The sequence below is a fragment of the Sarcophilus harrisii genome, chromosome 1, assembly GCF_902635505.1.
Source record: "Sarcophilus harrisii chromosome 1, mSarHar1.11, whole genome shotgun sequence".
Classification (NCBI taxonomy): Eukaryota; Metazoa; Chordata; class Mammalia; order Dasyuromorphia; family Dasyuridae; genus Sarcophilus; species Sarcophilus harrisii.
Genome location: NC_045426.1, coordinates 318,995,343 through 319,010,938, shown reverse-complemented (window position 1 = coordinate 319,010,938; position 15,596 = coordinate 318,995,343). Strand labels below are relative to the sequence as shown.

General features: G+C 33.8%; 1 pseudogene; it reads left to right on the top strand.

Annotated features, from left to right (window-relative positions):
• Nucleotides 1-11,011: 11,011 nt before the first annotated feature.
• On the top strand, nucleotides 11,012-14,056 carry LOC100922537 (annotated as a pseudogene).
• The last annotated feature ends 1,540 nt before the right edge of the window (nucleotides 14,057-15,596 follow it).

The window sequence follows — 15,596 nt, the reverse complement described above, 5'->3', positions numbered from 1 at the left end:
TGGAGTATAGACCTAATAGTGAAATGTCTTGGTCAAAGGGGAAAGCAATTTGGATATCACTCATTCTTCTATTGATATGTTTCATATATCATACTTATCCACAATTTCCTACTCTATCCTGGATGTTGCTACTATAGAATGAATCCAGAAGTAGATAGATGAATGGGAATGGAGATTATTTGTGAAAAAGGATAATTTAAAACAGATCTGAAAAATAAAAGAAACATTTCCTAATCTTCTCTAACAGAAGCCATGTACACATGTACAAACATATATAAATATGTATTGTCTTTAACATGGAAATTATGCACTGTGTCCTACATTTTCTACCCTGATCATCCTTCTCTGTGATTCAAAGTTGGAGAAAGATTCATTGATTTTTAAAAAAGAAAGTATAAGCCTTATGAGCGATCTTTTCTTCATTTGGGAAGAGAAGAGACTCTACTAAAAAGGAGGAAAAAATAGAAAAAAAAATCCAGATTAGAGATACCAAAGGTAAACAATGTTAGATACAATTTTATTTTTAATTCAGTTCTGTTTGGTTCAAAGGTGTATGGAAAGATAAATAAAGATAATAAATCTATAGAGGATTTTGATATTATCTGAAGCCAGATATCCTATATAACTTAGAAATAACACTGACCATCACCAAGGCCTGAGTAACTATGACTTTCCTAAGGTAAGGCTTGGTATCTCCCTTAGATCTGGGGAGCTTGGTTGGGAGGAGAGAAATTGGACTGCTAGTATAAATGAGCTTTCTCCAAAGAACTAAATAGACTCTATTCAATTATATTCACTCCATCTTCCAAGTTTGATGCTTAGGAACATGCTAAATATGCAGATAATCATCTTATATCTGTTATGAACCAGGAATAGAATGGCTACTTTCAACTATTTGAAGAGCTATTAATATGTAGTAATCAACATTGTTTTGCTTGTCCTTCAAGGTGGGGCAGAGGGGAAGCTAGGTGGTATAATGGATAGAGCACCATAGAGTCAAGAAGGCTCATCTTCCTGAGTTCTAATTAGGTTTAACTAGACCAACTTCTCTCCCAAAAAGCTCCAAGTTCCTTTAAATAATGACTCTGAATAAATTTTAGAGCATCAGAACACCCCAAAAGATGGAGGAGAACATTTTATAGCCAAAAGCAACTTAGAAGGTCAGCAGAAAAGGTGAGTAACACAAGAGTAGGAATCCAGTATGCAGTTCTGGTGCAGGCCTTGCCAGCACAACTCTAGACCTAGATGGTGACTTTCAGAACTCTCAGCCTAGAGACACCAAAGAGACCTTGGAAGGTCAGCAGAAAAAGCCTGTGGAACTATGGTGGGAGTTCTGTATATAATCCTAGTACAGGCTGTACCAGCACAGCTCTGACCCCAACGCCAGCAAATCAGGAACTCTGAATCAGCAGCAGCACTGGCATTTCTAGATCTCTGAACCCAGAGACACCATTGATGGCTTGGAAGATTGGCACAAAAGGTTTGTCAGTAGAATGAGAAAGTCTTGTGAAACCAGTAAACTAAAAATGGACATGGGCAGTCATGGCCCAGGCAGCTTCTGGATATCTCAGCCCACAGGACATCTCTTTATTAATAATAAAGTGGAACTCTGTTATTTTAACAGACTACATCTTACGTCTACATGGAACAGACAGTCCTAACAGTTCTAGGGCAGAATGCTTATGCTCAGGTCCCTTGAAGGATCTCTGAAAATAGCTGCACAAAACCTGAAACTTGGGACAGTACACTCTGTATTCTAGAAACAGAGCTGTATTTTAACAAAGAGTTAAAAGCATAGTAAAACGATAGGAAAATAAGCAGACAACAGGAAAAGTTTCTGACCATAGAAAGTTACTATGTGATACAAAGTGAAGATAAAGGACTAGAGCAGACTCTGTTATGCTTCAGGTGAAGTTAAAAAAAAAATCCTGATCTCAGATTAAGTAAAAGCAAAGATAGATCTAATTAAAAGAAATAAGGAAAGAAACTATATTTTACTTAAGGGTACCATATATGGATAATGAAGCAATATCAAATTTAAACATAAATGCACTAAGTGGTATAGCATGAAAATTCCTAGAATTCCTATAGAAGTTAAGAGAGAGCCAAGAAGAAATAGACAGCAAAACTATATTAGTAGGGGATCTCAACCTTGCTCTCTCAGAACTAGATAAATTGAACCACAGAATAAATAAGAAAGAAGTTAAGGAAGTAAACAAAATGTTAGAAAAAGTAGGTATGAGAGATCTTTGGAGAAAATTGAATGGAGACAGAAAGGAGTATACTTTTTTTCTCAGTGATTCATGGAATTTATACAAAAATTGATCATGCCTTAGGGCATAAAACCCTCAAAATCAAATGTAGACAGGCAGAAAAAGTAATGGCATTTTTTCCCAACTCATGATGCAATAAAAATCACATGCAATATAAGGCTAGAAGAAAATAAACCAAAAGTTAATTGGAAATTAAATAATGTAATCCTAAAGAATGAATGGATGAAACAGCAATTCACACACACAATCAATAATTTGATCCAAGATTATGAAAATAATGAGACAATATACCAAAATTTGTGGGATATAGCCAAAGCAGTTATAAGGGCAATTTTTATATTTCTAGATGCTTGCTTGCATAAAATAGAGAAGGAAAAGATCAATGAATTGGGCTTACAACTAAAAAAAGCTTACAACAGAAAAAGAACAAATTAAGACCCTTCAATTAGATACCAAATTTAAAATTCTGAAAATAAAAGGAGAGATTAATAAAATTGAAAATAAGAAAATGATTGAATTAATAAATAAAACTAAGAGTTGGTTTTATGAAAAAAAAAAACAAAAAAACAGATAAACCTTTAGTTAATTTGATTAGAAAAAGGAAGAAGAAAATCAAATTGTTAGTCTCAAAAATGAAAAGGGAGAACTTTCCACCAATGAAGAGGAAATTAGACCAATAACTAGTAGTTATTTTGCCCAACTATCTGCCAATAAATTTGATAATCTAAATGAAATTGAGGAATATTTAAAAATATATATATTGCCCAGGTTAACAGAAGAGGAAACAAATTATTTAAATAGTCCCATTTTAGAAAAAGAAATAGAACAAGCTATTAATCAACTCCTTAAGAAAAAAATTTCAGGGCCAGATGGATTTACATGTGAATTCTACCAAACATTCAAATAAAAATTAATTCCAATCATATATAAATAAACTATTTGAAAAAAATAGGGAAAGAAGAAGTCCTATCAAATTCCTTTTATGACACAGATATGGTGCAGATAGCTAAACCAGATAGGGTGAAAACAGAGAAAGAAATTTATAGACCAATTTCCCTAATGAATATTGTGGCAAAAATCTTAAATAAAATATTAGCAATGAGATTACAGAAAATCATCCCTAGGATAATACCTTAAGACTAAGTATGATTTATACCAGGAATGCAGGGCTGGTTCAATATTAGGAAAAGTATCAGCATAACCAATTATCTCAAAAACAGAACTAACAAGAATCATATGATTATCTCAATAGATGCAGAAAAAAGCATTCCATAAAATCCAACACCCATTCCTATTAAAAAAAAAACACTAGAGAGTATAGGAATAAATGGACTTTTCCTTAAAATAGTCAGTAGCATCTATTTAGAACCACTAGCAAGCATCATATGTTATGGGGACAAATTAGAACCATTCCCAATAAGATCAAGGATGAAACAAGGTTGCCCACTATCACCATTACTATTCAATATTGTATTAGAAATGTTAGCTTTGGCTATAAGAGAAGAAAAAGAGATTAAAGGAATTAGAGTAAGTCATAAGGAAACCAAATTATCACTCTTTGCATATGATATGATGGTATACTTAGAGAAGCCTAGAGAATCAACTAAAAAACTACTAGAAACAATTCACAACTTTAGCAAAGTTGTAGGATATAAAATAAGTCCACATGAATAATCAGCATTTTTATATATTACCAACAAAGTCCAGCAGCAAGAAATACAAAAAGAAATTCCATTAAAAATAACTGTTGATAATATAAAATACTTGGGAATCAATCTGCCAAGGGAAAGTCAGGAACTATACAAACACAACTATAAAACATTTTCCACACAAATAAAGTCAGACCTAATCAGTTGGAAAAATATCAAGTGCTCATGTGTAGGCCAAGCAAACACAATAAAAATGACAATTTTTATTTAGTGCCATATCAATCAAACTCCCAAGAAATTATTTTACTGATCTAGAAAAAACAATAACAAAGTTTATCTGGAAGGACAAAAGGTCAAGAATTTTAAGGGAATTAATGAAAAAAAATGCTAATGAAAGTGGCCTACCTGTGCCAGACCTTAAACTATATTATAAAGCAGAGGTCTTCAAAACCATTTGGTACTGGCTAAGAAACAGAGTAGTCAATCAATGCAATAAGTTAGGATCATAGAACAAAATAGGCACTAACTACAGCAATCTAGTGTTTGACAAACCCAGAGACCACAGCTTTTGGGATAAGAACGCACAATTTGATAAAAACTGCTGGAAAAATTGGAAATTGGTATGGAAGAAATTTGGGCTCAATCCACACCTAACACCATATACCAAGATAAGATCTAAATAGGTCACGATTTAGACATAAAGAGTGATATTATAAACAAATTAGAGGAACATAGGATAGTTTACCTCTCAGATCTGTGGAGAAGAAAGGTATTTGTGTCCAAAGAAGAAATGGAACTCATAATTGAACACCAGATAGATAATTTTGATTATATTAAGTTAAAAAGTTTTTGTACAAGCAAAACTAATGCAGACAATATCAGAAGGGAAGCAATAAATTGGGAAATTTTACATTTAAGGGTTCTGATAAAGGCCTCATTTCTAAAATATATAGAGAATTGACTCAAATTTATAAGAATTCAAGCCATTCTCCAATTGATAAATGATCCAAGGATATAAACTGATAATTTTCAGATGAAGAAATTAAAACTATTTCTAATCATATGAGAAGGTGCTCTGAATCACTATTGATTAGAGAAAAGTAAGTTAAGACAACTCTGAGATACTACCACACACCTCTCAGATTGGCTAAGATGATAGGAAAAGACAAAGATGAATGTTGGAGGGAATATGAGAAAACTGGGACACTAATACATTTTTGGTGGAGTTATGAAGGGATCCAGCAATTCTGGAGAGCAATTTGGAAATATGTTAAAAAAATTATCAAATTGTATACCCTTTGATCCAGCAGTGTTTCTATTGGGCCTATATCCTAAAGAGATCTTAAAGGAAGGAAAAGGACCCACATGTGCATAAATGTTTGTGGCAGCCCTTTTCATAGTGGCAAGAAACTAGAAACTGAGTGGATGCCCATCAGTTGGAGAATGGCTGAATAAATTATGGCATATGAATATAATGGATTATGATTGTTCTATAAGAAATGGATCACCAGGATGATTTCAGAGAGACTCATAGAGACTTGCATGAACTGATGTTAAGTAAAATGAGCAGAACCAGGAGATTGTTGTATACAATAACATCAGTATTATACGATGATCAATTCTGATGAACATGATTCTTTCCAACAATGAGATGATTCCAACAATGAGATGATCACAATGGTCTTGTGATGAAGAGAGTCATTTACAACCATAGAGAGGACTATAGGAACTGAATGTGGATCACAACATAATGTTTTCATTCTTTTTAGTGTTGTTTGCTTGCATTTTTGTTTTCTTACTCATTTACTTTCTTTTTTTTAAATCTGATTATTCTTGTGCAGCAAGAGAATTGTATAAATATGTTTATACATATTGGCTTTAACATATATTTAACATGTTTAATGTATATTGAATTGCTTGCCATCCAGGGGAGAGGTTGGGGAAAGGATGAAAAAATTTGAAACACAAAGCTATGCTAGGGTCAATGTTGTCAAATTATCCATGCATATGTTTTGAAAATAAAAAGCTTTATTAAAAAGTAAAAACAAAATTACTATGGCAATAAGGAAGATCAAAACACATACTCAGAAAATGATAACAAAGTCAAAGCTCCTACATCCAAAGCCTCCAATAAAAATCAGTTTCGGGGTATGGAAGAGCTCAAAATGCTTGAAAGTCAAGCAAGAGAGACAGAGGAAAAATTAGGAAAAGAGTTGAGAGTGGTGCAAAAAGAAATTTTAAAAGCTAATGAGGAAAATAATGCCTTAAAAAAGTAAAATTGGCCTAATGGGAAAGGAAGTACAAAAGCTCACTGAAAAAAATAATTCCTTAAAAATTAGAATTAAGCAAATGGAAACAAGTGATTTTATGAAAAATCAAGATACAATAAAACAAAAAAAAAAAAAGAAAAGAAAAAGAAAAAGAAAAAATGTGAATTATCTCATTGGAAAAATAACTGACCTGGAAAATAGATCCAGGAGACATAATTTTAAAATTATTAGTCTACCTGAAAGTCATGATCACAATAAAGAGCCTGGGCATCTTCTTTCAAAAAATTATCAAGGAAAACTGCAAATATTCTAGAACAACAGGGTAAAATAGAAATAGAAAGAATCCACCAATCATCTCCCGAAAAAGATCCCCAAAAATGAAAACTCCCAGCACTATTATAGCCAAATTCCAAAATTCCCAGGCCAAGGAGAAAATATTGCAAACATCCAGAAAGAAACAATTTAATATAATGGAGCCATAGTCAGGATAACACAAGATTTAGCATCTTTTACATTAAATGACTGGAGGCTTGAATATGATATTCTGGAGAGCTATGAAACTGGGATTACAACCAAGAATTACTTACAACAAAACTGAATATAATCCTTCAGGAGAAAAGGTGTAAATTCTGAACAGAAGATCTTCATGCATTTGTGATGAAAAGACCAGAACTGAATAGAAAATTTGATTTTCAAATATAAGATTCAGGAGAAGCATAATAAGATAATCAGGAAAGTGATATCATAAGGGGCTTAAGGTTTATGTTTACATTCTTATATGGGAGGATGACACTTGTAACTCATTAAAATTTTCTCATTATTATGGCAGTTAGAAGGAGTATATATAGACAGAGGGCACAGGTATGAGTTGAATATGAAGGGATAAATAAAAACATTAAGTGTGAAAGGAATATACTAGGAAGAAGAGAAAGGGAGTAGAGTGATATATTATTTGCCATAAAAAGAAATAAAAAAAATCTTTTACAATGAAGGAGAAGAAGGGGAGGATAGGGGGAACTTATTCTCATTGGAATTGGCTCAAAGAGGAAAGAACATATCCACTCAATATGGGTATAGAAATCTATTTTAACTTGTAGGAATGTAGGAGGGAAATGGGATATGGGAAATGGGGAAGGGGATAAAAGAGAGGGCATATTGGGGGAGGAAATAGTAGCAAAACACTTTTGAGAATGGATAGGGTGAAAGGAGAGAGAATAAAATAAATGCAAAGAAATAGTTTGTAATAGTAATTGTAAAAAAGAATTTTGAAGCAAGTTTCTCTGATAAGGTTTCATTTCTCAAACATAGAGGGGACTGAGTCAAATAAAAATTAAGAGCCATGCCCCAATTGATAAATGATCAAAAATACGATTTATGTTCAAAGTGCTATAAATTCATGCATATCCTTTGATTTAACAATCCCACTACTAGGCATGAATCCAAAAAGAGATTTAATAGAAGGAAAATAACCTATATATACAAAAATATTTATAGCATCTTTCTTCTCAGGGCAAAAAATTGGAAATTGATGGGATGCCTATCAAGTGGGGAATAGCTGAATAAATTGTGATATATGATTATGAGGGAATGTTTTGGTTCTATGGGAAACGTTGAGCAGGATACTCTCAGAAAATACCATGAACTCAATCAAAGTGATATTCTGGCATAGTTAGCTGTAAATGATCTTGCTATTCTCAGTACAGTAATCCATGATTACTCTGAAGGACTTCTGATGAAAAATCCTATCCATATCTCAAGAAGGAACTGATTGTGTCTGATTAAAGATTGAAACATTCTTTTCCCCTCCCTCCCTCTCTTCCTCCCCTCTCTGTCTTCATTTTTCTTGAGGGTTTTTTTCTTTGGGGGGGGTGGTGAGAGATCTATGTTTGTTTTCACAACATTACTTTGATGGAAATATTTTGCATAACTTCACATGTGGTTTCTTAACAGAGGCTGAGGGTAGAGATAAGGAAGAGAATCTGAAACTCAAAAGTTTAAAAAAAATGTTTAAAATGTAACTGGGAAAATAAACAAACAAGCAAACAAAAAGCAAAACAAAAATTCAAACCAATAAAGCACTGGGAAAGGCTTCTTGCAGAAGATAGAGACTTCGGCTGAGATCTGAAGAAAGCTAGGGAAGCTGGGATGCAGGGATGAAGAAGAAGAACATCCCAGCTATGAAGGACAAGCAATGAAAATGCCCAGATTTGGGAGGTGGAATTCTTGTGCAAGGAAGACCAAGACCAGTTATTGCAATAGAAGAGTATATGAAAGAGAGGGTGACATGTAGAGTGGTCTATCATGTCACACTACTAGCAAATGACATGATGATCTCAGAGCTTTCCAATTATCAAGTCAATGTTCTATTCACAGCACCATACTTTGATAAAAGAGGAAGTAGCAATGAAGAAAGAGAGATCGGGGTTGGGAGGATGAAAGAGGTAGATTTAGGCTTGCTTCTAGGAAAAGTCATTTTAATAGCACTGTCTAAAAGTAGAAAGGACCATTTCTAGAAATAGTGAATTTCTGCTCATAAACAAATGGTAAATAACTAGTTACCTGATAAATTAGTGGTATTGAATGCAAATATAAATGAATTCCAGCTGGCTGAATACAGAGTTAGAAAACTACAAATTAACATTATTTATGTTGTATTGTATTTTTATTTATTTTGTTAAACATTTCACATTATAGTGGGAGTTTTGTAGGCTGCTCCTCAATTTTGACACCTTTTTTTAGAACACTAGTTGGTTTCTGAGGTCCTCTCCAGTTTTGAAATACCATGAATTTAAACAACTATAAGAGCATTGTGACAGTTGATAGAAAACTATCAAGTTTTCTTGGAAAGTCTGATGTCTTTCCAAGTCTGGAAAGACCTGAGATTGAATCTTCCTATGACACATGTTTTTCAGTCATGTCTGACTCTTTTTGACCCCATTTGTTTTTTTGGGGGGGGCAATAATACTGGAATTATTTTCCATTTCCTTCTTCAGCTCATTGTCAGATAAAAATTGAGGCAAACAAGGTTAAATGACTTGCCTAGGATCACACAGATACTGTGTCAGACCAGATCACCTTTTCTGATTCCAAGCCCAGTATTCTATCCACTGTGTCACTTACCTACCCTTTGGGCCAGTTATTTATTGTTCCTGAGCCTCAGATTCTTTATCAGCAAAATGGAGACAACAATACATATGCCACTGATCTCACAGAATTGCCATGTGGCTCAGTTGATTTTCTATTTATGAATTAAAGCACTTGGGAAATGTCTACAAATGTCAATTGCTATTCATTTGTAGAAATTCATGTCAACAACAGAGCCTAGTCTAGGAATTCTCAAGTCCCAGTGATGGACTGAGCAAGAGGCCCTAAATTCCATTTAGTTTTAGCCCCAAACCATAGTTCTTAAATTTCCAAGGGAGGAAAAAATCCAAATCTAAAATCTAAAGCTATCCTAGGCCTTAATGTTCCTTCTCTTCCTTTGCTGCCTATTTTAATGATATTCCTGAAGGTAGTCACAGAAAAAGCTCAGTTTCTGAGACTTACATAAGTTTTAGTTAGGGAGGAAGTTGGAATTCAAAACTCATAAAATATCTGTAGATTTTTGATACCCACTGGTCTTATTATAATTAGGAATTACTCTTTTTAATCTCTCTTCATTAAGTTAAACAGTGTACACTTTAATTGCTCAAAAGTATTGGTTGTTTGAATGAATATGGTGGAATTCATAGAGTATTAGCTTTTAAAAAATTTCTCAAAACTGTTTCTGGATGCAATTTCTTCAGCAATTCCCTATAACCCTTCTCTACTTTTTAAAAAGGGAGTGGTATTTTCTAGCCGGGAAACTAAAGTACAAGGAGTCTGTGAGGTTTGAGTCTCTTCCAGGTCTGTTGACGTAAAAGGAAAACAGTTATTGAAGAAAAGTTATTGAATACAAGAAGACTTTGGCTGTAAGACAGGAAGAAACCTCAGTTTGTGACACATCTCTTTTTCTTTTATTTATTATAGACTTAGTAACCATCAACAAAAGCAACCATTCAAATACAAAATTTAAAAAAAAAGATTGTGCTTGAAAGCTTAAACTTCAGATATTTACAGTTTGTTTTTTGAAATGTGTATATTAACTTTAACAAGACTCACAAAATCAGTCTGTTTCCATTTATTTACCATTCCATATTTTTTCTTGCTTTTGTTACTATTATTATTATTATTTATATAGTTGCAAGAGGTCTATAGCCATTAAAAAAGTTTGGTCTGATCATTCACAATGAAAAGACAAAGAAGATGAAGAATGTCTATTTCTAAGACGTACGCAGTAGCATAGGTAATCTATAGAACCTGTCTGGTAGCATAGATCTGGTAAAGACAGCACAATTGGAAAAAGTGTTGGACCTGGAATTGAACAGGAAGAAGGAAAGTTAGATTGTCTTCAGGAAATTGCAAAACGTATTTAATGGCTCCAAGCTTCTCTTGCAAACAAGACCCGTCTTTTTAATACCATGTCCTGGCACTGCAGTACGGTTGTGAGAAATGAAAACAACAGTCTCCAAAGAATTGAAAATGAAAATCCCACAGAAGGCAATAGAGAGATACATAGAGAGATACATAGTGAATATAAGAAGGCTGAGCTGCCTGATCTGTGGAAGAGTCTTCTTAATTCTATTGGTCTGATCAGTCACAGCTGGACACATTGTAACTTGACTCCAACATAGTGATGCCATTTGAAAACCAAGGACAGCAGCTATTCATATTAATGTTGCTATGAATTTTTTTGTACAGATAGTTTTTTTTCCTTATCCTTAATTTCTTTAGAAGTAGGATGTATCCAAAGGTATGAATAGTTTCATGGGAGTCATTGCTGAATTTTGTTGTTATTATTTACTTAATTAATTCTGGCTTTTCATAACATCATTTGGGTTTTCTTAGCAACGTTACTTGAGAGGTTTGCCATTTCCTTTTCCAAATTATTTTACAGATGAGAAAACTGAGGCAAACAAGTGTCTTGCCCAGGTTTACACATCTACTAAGTGTCTAAATCTGGATTTCAACTCACTCAGGTTTTCCTAATATTAGGGCTGGTGCCCTATCCACTGTCCCACCTAGCTACTCCATTGTGAAACAGCAGGGTGCTTTTCAGGAAGAATGCTTTGTATAGAGTCTCTCTTTAGTTTGTATCCCAAAGAGATCATTAAAGAGGGAAAAGGACCCACATGTGCAAAAATGTTTGTAAGGAGCCCTTTTTGTAGTGGCAAGGAACTGGATGCCCACTAGTTGGGGAATGGCTGAATAAGTTATGGTATATGAATGTAATAGAATGTTATTATTCTATTAGAAATGATGATCAGGCTAATTTCAGCAAAGCCTGGAAAGACTTAATAAACTGATGCTGAGTGAAGTGAATGGAACCAAGAGAACATTGTACACAATATCAACAAAATTATGTGATGATCTACCATAATGGACTTAGCTCTTTTCTTTCTTTCTTTCTTTTTTTTTTTAATTTCAATCCTTTTTAAGACTTAGCTCTTTTCAACGACGAGGCGATTCAAGGAAATTCCAATAGATTTGTGATGGAAAGTGCCATCTGCAACCAGAGAGAGAACTATGGAGACTAAATGTGGATCAAAACATAGTATTTTCATCTTTTGTCGTTTATTATTGTTTGTTTGCTTTTTATTTTTTGTTTTTTTTATCTAATTTTATTGTACAACATAAAAAATATGAAAATATATTTGAAAGAATTGCACATATTTAACCTATATCAGATTGTTTGCTTTCTTGGGGAGGGGGAGTAAATAAGGAGAAAGAAAAATTTGGGACACAAAGTATTACAGAAATGAATGTTGAGAATTATTTATAAATGTATTTGGAAAAATAAAATACAATTTCAAAAAAGTATATACATATCATACATAGTAGTTAATAAATTTTCTTCTAATCCCAAACTTTTTTTCTACTGGATTTAGGTTAAAGATTTAGAGATGAAAGAAACATAAGCAATTCCTTAGTCCAAACCTTTGATTTTACAGATGAAGGAAAGTAGGTTCAGTGAGGTTGGTACTTAAGCATGTTCCACAGAAAAGATGTAGCAAAGCCAGCACTGGAATTTGGGGCCTTGTACTCCAAATCTACTTCTCTTTCCACTGTATCATTCTACTTCTCATTAAATTAAATTATACTTAAATTTCATGGCAAGTTTCTTTTCCAGTCTGGTACCATGGTGTTTTTGTGTTTATTTAATTATTGAAAACCATCATTACATAGCCAGGTCTCGATGTTCCCTTTCATTCTCCAAAAGTAATTGCCAGCTATTCATTACTTCTTGGATAATTTCCATCTAGTCTGTAATATTCATTCATCTTCTACTTGAGGCTCTCATCCATTTTCCTCATGTAGATTTTTGTCATCTTATTGTCATAAATATCAGAGCTGGAAGAAGTCTTAGAGGTCTACAAATTCAATACCATCATTTGACAAAAGAGGAAACAGACTCATATGGTTGAAGGATGTTTCCAAAGTGAAGTAACTTCTTAGTGGAAATCAAAGACATCCTTAAAGGCAACTGGGTGGTTTAATACCTTTCAAAGTCATGAATCTGAATCTGACTCTCTGGAAAGTCTAGAAATTGAGGACAAAATTTAAAAGATTAGGTGGTTGCTGCAATTGAATGCTGCTCATTTCCTGCTGTCTTCTAACGATTGGAACTATTAAATTATGGAAAATAAGAATGGGATAAGAGAGTAAAAAGTTATAACCTGAAAGATGAAGACAGGATACTCCATTCAGAATCACAACAATATGGGTTCCCATATTGAAGCCCATGAACCTGATGATATAAATAAATTCTCCAAGAATATTTGTGAATACTCACGTCAACTCTATTTCTGTAAACAGTGATCATGAAATATATATCTGCTGATGACCTGAGGATTAATCTGTGGCATTTAAAGATCCCAGATAGAAGCTTTAACATTATAGATATTAAGTCCCCAAATATAGAGGAACTGACTGAAGTGATCATTACTGCAGAATTCTATCCACATCTGTCTGATGTGTTTGTATATGCAGCAGCAAAGGAACTATAAGGCTTTGTGATATGTGCTCCTTAGCCCTGTGGAATAGGTATTCCCAGTTTTTTTTTTTTAAAAACCTGAAGATCCCAGTAATAAGTCATTCTTTTCAGAAATCATTTCTTCCTTTGCTGGTATTAAGCCCAGCTCTCTATTCTTTAAGACATGTGGATTCCCTAGCATTTTATGTTAGAGGCAATGTTAACATTACCCTTACAAACTGCTTCATTGCAAATTTTTAAAGAATTCCCTTAAAATTTATTTCTAATTTGTCTGTTTTGTGATAAAATTCAATGAATTAAAAATATCATTTCTTTAGTATTTGATGTAAAATTTAGTCACAGTGGTCTATACAGATGACAAAAGATTACCTTTCGGTTAAAATATGTCTTGGTACCAAAGCCTGTAGAGATATATTAAGTTCATTAATATCTCCGAAGTAAGCTTTGTTCTCTATATGAAAATGACTACATCTTCGACAAGTATTAGTGTTGCTGGAGTGGCTCCAACAGTGTCCTCGTGATTGGCTTGTACATCAATTTCTTCAGAATGTTTGATAGAAGCACTGGGAGGGATATTCTGTAGAAGCATCAATAGAAAACAGCAAACCACAGGCTATCTTGAAGCCTTGGAGAATGTGTACTGGGGCAAGAAGAAGAGAGAGGAAATCAGTGTGGACAGTCTGGACTTTAATAAGAAGATCCTCCACATGGTATGGCACTCTCTGGAGAGCATCATTGCTCTTCAACAATTTATACATATTCCAGGACCTTCCTTTCCAGTTTATAGACTAAAAACTAACATTCAAGTGGAAAGTCATCAAAGGTCTTTATCTCTCTCTGCTGTAATATTTGGGACTTTCAGAATATATATTATGCTTTATGACAATACAAACATTTCTTCTCTGGCCTTCATCTAGGTCTAGATGGTTTTACTATTGGATGCTTAAGTAGGTCCTGGCAACGTAGGATGGTTGAGTTGGGTCTGGAAGTACGTTTTTCTTGTGTATCTACTCTCTCACTGTATTTAATCACACCTTCTGATGTAACCATTTCATGGAGTTTATATTCCTTGGAGGATGGGGGAATGTACAGATGTTATAAATTGGATGGCAAAGAGTTTTTGGCTAGAAATTCTTGAAACTCTTTTATATATGTAATTTCTAACTATCTTAACTATAAAGCAGGAATTCTTAACCTGGAACCTGTGAATTTTCTTTTCTTTCTTTTTTTTTTTTTTTTTTTTGTTTTAAAAGTGTTTTTCTAACTATATGTCAGTATCTTTCTGAATATAATGTTTTATTTTGATGTTGTTGTTCAGTTGAATCTGACTCTTTATGACCCCATTTGGAGTTTTCTTGTCAAAGATACTGCAGTGGTTTGCCATTTTCTTCTTTAGCTCATTTTACAGATGAGGGAACTAAAGCAGGCAAGGTTAAGGGACTTGCTCAGGGTCACATAGCTAATAAATTTCTGAGTTTGAATTTGAATTCAGGTCTTCCTGAGTGCAGCTTGGAGTGTGATCTACTGCTCTACCCAGGTCCTAGTTTTATTGCATTTAAAAAATACTGTGAAGAGATCTGTAAACTCCACTAGACTCAAATGGGTACATGCCCCTAAAAGGTTAAGAACTCCTACTCTAAAGCTACTACCCCATTTCTCTTCTTCCATTCACAACCAAACATCATGAAAGAATAATTTATAATTGCTCTTTGAATTCCTCGCCACTCACTGACTACTTAGAATTGATTGGTACGTGGATTCCATTCCCTACCTAGTCTACTGAATATACTCTCTCAAATGATAGCCAAGGAATCAATCAGATCCTGAGTAACAGCTTGGATTTGAATTCTAGTATTTCTACTTAACTGTGTAATCAAGAATCATCATGAATCACAATTAACCCCAATTGCCAAAAAACAAAACAAAACAGAATTTATGTTCCAGAAATTTAGATCCTAGATTTAGAGTTGGAAGAAAGTTTTGAATCCATCCCAACCTTTCATTTTACATATGAGGAAATGGCGATCTAGAGAGGTTACAAATACACTAAGTGGACAAGTTAGGATTTGAATCAAATCTTTTAACAACAAATCCAGAGACATGTTCTTCTGGACCATACTGTATCCTTGGGCATCCAGGAAGCATAGTAAAATGAAATGGGCATCGTATCATGGCTCACAAGTTTAAGGGTCCATATTCAAATGGTACCTTACCTATTTGTTATTTGTGTGATCCAAAGCAAATCCCTTAACCTTTTTTGGACCTCAGTTTCTTCTATTGTAAATTGCAGAGATTGTTGTATATGGTCTCTGCCTCCTAGCTGGAGGCAGCT